The following is a 5,295-nucleotide window of genomic DNA, read 5'->3' as shown; positions in this document are numbered from 1 at the left end:
ATTAAACTTTAATACTGTGTCAATTAGTTTCGCATATGTTAAATAATTTAAAAGTTATTTGTTGTTATAGTTATAGATGATATATTTATTACAAAAATCAATAAATAAATTTTGAAATGTTTTAATTGTAAATGATAATTGTACATTTATAATTTTGAGGTTTTGTCTACCACGTGGCCCACTGTGCGACAGTTCGAAAAGGGATTCCAGTCTATTTATTGACCTCTCTCTAGATCTTGCTACTATTTACCAAATCCACAACAAAGTTTTTTTGAGAAATCGTCCAATGTCGTTTTACAATGTGCATGTTGCTATAAATTAATCAATTTTATTCAATTAATCAAAACTTGTGTATTACAAATATATTTTATATGTTACATATAAACCCATCTTATGTGTTACATATGTAAATGTAATTTTAGACTTTAACTTACCAAAATTTTATTTTCTTTCCCACAAAAATTCAAAAAAACACTAGATAAAGTCTTTGTGCCACTTATTTTTTGCTTCCAATATAACACCTGTGTGCTTTTAATGTCTTTAAAAACAGTAATCCTTTGGTAAAATCATGCACAAATACATATAAAAATCTTCATAATAGTATTACTCTTTGATGAACATTTACATATTTTACAGTTTTAAAAAACATGAGAAAACGGATAAGTTCAAAAAAAAAAACTTAAAGTGCTTGTGCCATTTATTTTTTAGCCCACTGTAACTCAACTTCATACATTTGGCCATCAAACTTTATATTATTTTGAAACTGATCACATATGACCTCATCAATTACATTTAACTTTGTATCATACCATAATGAATTAAACTCCTTTTTAATTGCTAATTGGGTATTGACAAATTCAGAGTCTATTATTAAAACCTGTGTTGATAAAACAATAATTTGGATTATCTTCCCTACCTCTTTCAACAATCAAAGGTCCACTAACAATATACCCCACCTTGGACTTAATAGCCACTGGACCACTAATTCCTCTAATTACCAGATTTTCTATAAATTCCAATAAGAATTAGCTCCAACTATTATATGAACAGATAAAGTATCATTTAATTTATTATCTACCCTTAGACCTCTCAAATGACTTTAGTTACTAGAAGCAATACTAATGTACTGTCCATTTAAAGGAGAGCAAATGTCTTTAACAAAGCATTCTCTGACAATTTAATAACCATAAATACTTTTGACACACAACTTAACTATGTCTAAGACCTCTGAAATGCTACCATGTCCAAAAGTCTTGATTTGGATTTCTTTTCTGCACAATGGTTTTAATTTAAGTTTGGCACATGCTGATGTAGAAATATTGCTGAGCGCGAACAATTATCAAACAGGAGTCGACAGTTTGCAGATTGGGAATGGTCATCATTTTCAACAGATACTAATGCAGTTTGCAGCAAAACAGCCTCAGTCTGAAGTAAAGAAGCACTGGCAATCGAGGTTAAATTTCCATTTTGTTTTTCATTGTTAGATTTTGCATAATCCTTTCGATTTTCATGATCACAAATTGAAATATGATGTAAACCACTACATTTAAAACACTTAAAGAAAACCATCACGAAGACAACAAAAGCATCGCCTTTTCTCGCTCAAAATCTTCTTTCGAGCTGTAACATTTGTAATAACTTGACATTGATGTGGTTTGTGGTTATTATTGCAGAAAATGCATGAAAGTTGAGAAGCAGTAGAATTATTTTTAATAAAGGGTATATTATCAACATGATAATTATTTCTTTCAAAATAGGTTAATTGCCTTTTATTTGATGCTCCAGTAAAATGAAAAGTGCTGGCAGTGAATGGTAAACTAGAAGGTTCTGAAGAATTGCAACTCTATTCACGTGCTCTTAACACAGATTTTAGTACACCAAGGACATTTCTTATTTCCCAAGTTTTATTATCATTTAATTTACGACTGATAATTAGGTTAAGTTCATCAGGTAATTTCTCAAGTAACACTGGGGTTAACAAAGGATTATTTCCAAGGTTTTCTAAACTACGAACTAGGGATTGCAATCCCGGAGGTCTTATTCATTCCCGGGATTTCGGGATTGAAAAACATCAATCCCGGGATCCCGGGATTAATCCCGGGATTGAAAAGCAGATACAACATCTATACAGTATTAAGTAGAATAAAAACAGTACGTTTAACTAAAAATATATTTATTAAATGAATTTAACTAACATGTTAATTAAATTTCACATGTTAATAAATGTTAAAAAATTATGTTAGAAATAAGGAGATATGTTATGTTTTTTGTGCTTTGAAATGCGACTTCAGGAAACATAACGCATCCAAAGTTTCATCGCCCAAACGGTTACGAATTTTTGTATTGAACAGGCCAGCGGAAGAAAATGCCCGCTCAGCCTCAACACTTGTTGGTTTCACGGTCATTAGAAAAGAATAAACTCTTTCTAAATAATCGCCTCGTGTACCCTTATTTTCAAATAGTGTCATTTCTTTTTGAATTTTTGATGACAATCCTTCATGTCTAATTGGATGTATTGGTGATTGTCCTTTTTTAATAACACGATCAAGTTCCTCTTCAATACTTAAAATATTTCTTTCAGACTCAGGTGCCATTTCAGGTTCCTCAATCAAATCCAGCATGTCAGACTCAACTGATGCTCTTACTAGAGCAGGATTGGAAGCATTTAATCTTTCCAGCAATTCTGCCAAAAGTTTTCGACATTTAAATGAAGAAGGCACTGTTATTATTTCTTCATCGAGGCTTCGACCGTTATGCAGGTATTGCAGAAGTCCACTCATATCAGTTCGGCGTTCATGCATGCGAGCCATTAAAGCTCTACGCATTTCTTTGCTTGTATTATTGTCAGCATCTTTTAATTTTGTAAGCATGAAATTAATAGCAATATCAGCTGTAAATAGGTTAGAATCTCGACGACATATTGCTTCAACCGTTGCTTTAATGGGAACTAAAGTTGTAATAATCTCTGATAATATTGTCACTTCATCATATGACAGAGCTATAGAATTATCTTGCACTGGGTAAATATCAATTAATGCTTTTTGTATACAATTTTTTACTTTGTAAAATCGTTTAAGCATTAATAGAAGGCTGCTCCATCGTGTCTTGCAGTCCATTACTAAAGACAGCTGTTTTCCAAATTCAGCCTTAATATATTTTTGTAAGACGTCGTTCTTGGAAGGTGATCGTCTAAACTGTAGTATAAGTTTGCGTACTTTTTTAATGACTGGCCCATAATGAACTTCGTTTAGTTCAATTTTAGGTCTAACATTTTCATGATTGTAGTCCAACAAATCTTCCTCAATGTCCTCATTCTCGGATGAATCACTGTCAGAAAATTCATTGTTAAAATCTGGCTGATTTGCATCGAATTCTCTTTTTTTATAAAGAACATCAATTACAGCAAGTTGTATGCCGTGAGCAAAACATAATTGTTGGTTAGCAGGCAGCAACCTGCCAACTTTTTTCATAACACTAGCTCCGTCGGTCATTATAGCCACAATGTCGCTGTATAGATCAAGACTATGGTCTTTAAGTCGTTTTTCTAATAGTTCAATGCACTTTTCTGCTGGCATTGAATCTGTTATTCGCACTAAACCTAAACTCCAGAACTGAGATTTTTGTCCATGAATGTTAATATTCATGTAGCGACGATTTCGAAGTGACGTCCATTCATCAAAAGACAAAGAAAATCTCTCTCCTACACCGAATTCCGTTTTCTTGCGCACTTCAATTTGATGAACTAAACCTAATCTTATTTTTTTGCTGTACTCTACTACATGATTACGAATTGTGTTTACTGACGTTGGTAGATTTCTGAATCCCATAGCAGTAAGAGCGGCACGTAAGTCTGTTGAAGAACAAATCACATTAAATGAAAGCCCGTCAGACGCCGTTAAACGAGCAAGTGTAGCACTAAGTGTTTTATCTTCCCTTTCATAAATCGAAAAGTATTCTGTCAGTGGTTTAGATTTCTTTTTTGGTGGTTTATCTGGTGTGCATTCTCCGGTAATATTAGGTTGGGTTAGAATTTCGACCTTCACATTATGCACCGACAACATGTGTGTATGAAGTCCTTTTGTTGACCCACCACCAATTTTTAAAATCTTCTTGCAGTTTGGCAATTTACACATCGCTGTTTGGCTTTTTTCATCCCGTAGAAAATATTTCCAAACAGCTGAGTTACTTTTAGTTGTAAAGTCCACATACGACATGCGGATTTAGTTTTTAATTTTAAGATTCTACCTTATAAGAAACGCGCTTTTCTTCAGTTTGAAAAAACTGACAATAGTAACTAAGCTATTAAAAATTATTAACAATAGTAACTAAGGTATTAAAAAATCTAACTAATTTAACGCGAATATTTTAAGTGTTTACATAAGTAACTTTTTAGAAACGACGTAAACTTGTATTATATAAAGAATTATTGTAAAATAAGTATAAACCGTAATATATAATGATAAATGTCTGGGTATCGCAAGCAAGCATATTATAATAATAATTTTCATTGCTTACAAATCTATTATTTAAATCAAATCGTATTCAATTTTTAAATAGTATATATGCTAACCAACATGACATAGTGCAAAGATATTCACTTTTGTTTTTCTCTAAATCACTCCTTTTCGATATCGTATTTTATTACACAACTGAAAATACAATACTTTTTACAATTTTATACAAAATAAAAACTTTTTATTGATACGCAAAATTGTTGTTATTTTTATATATTTTTTCATTACCCTTTTTTTTGTTCGATATTATAGAGAATCCCGGGATTGATGTTAGACAATCCCGGGATTTCGGGATCATAAAAAAGGGCGGGATCCCGGGATTTCGGGATCCCGGGATCCCGGGATTGCAATCGCTACTACGAACCTGGATTTCAATCATACCTAAAATTCATCTTAAAAACTTGACATTTTTTATGTTGATTACACGCTCTAGAGATAAAAGCTTTTTCATGTGAGAAGATATCAATATTTGTTTATTTGAAAAACGTTCTTTCAAAATATCTAATGCAATTACATAATTATCCTGTAATTGCAGATAATGCTTGACCTTGGAGTAAGTTTCGAAAATAAGTAATTTTTTGAATATTAGACAATTCTTCATTTTGGTTAATAGCACAGTTAAAGTTTTCAAAAAATGAATCCCAATTTTCTGCTTTATCATCAAATGGTTCAAGGTTTAATTCAGGGAGTTTAATCACCTTGTTAGTTTTAAATGTAGTAACGGAACTGGATTCAATACTTTTTGAAAAACTCTGCGCTTAGTGAAAAGATTAGACATGGT

This window comes from Hydra viridissima, unplaced genomic scaffold (genome assembly GCF_058129835.1).
Source record: "Hydra viridissima isolate aposymbiotic clone 2 unplaced genomic scaffold, HvirCarnegie_v1 scaffold_5, whole genome shotgun sequence".
Taxonomy (NCBI): domain Eukaryota; kingdom Metazoa; phylum Cnidaria; class Hydrozoa; order Anthoathecata; family Hydridae; genus Hydra; species Hydra viridissima.
The sequence above is the reverse complement of the archived record's forward strand: the minus strand, read 5'-3'. Positions refer to the sequence as shown.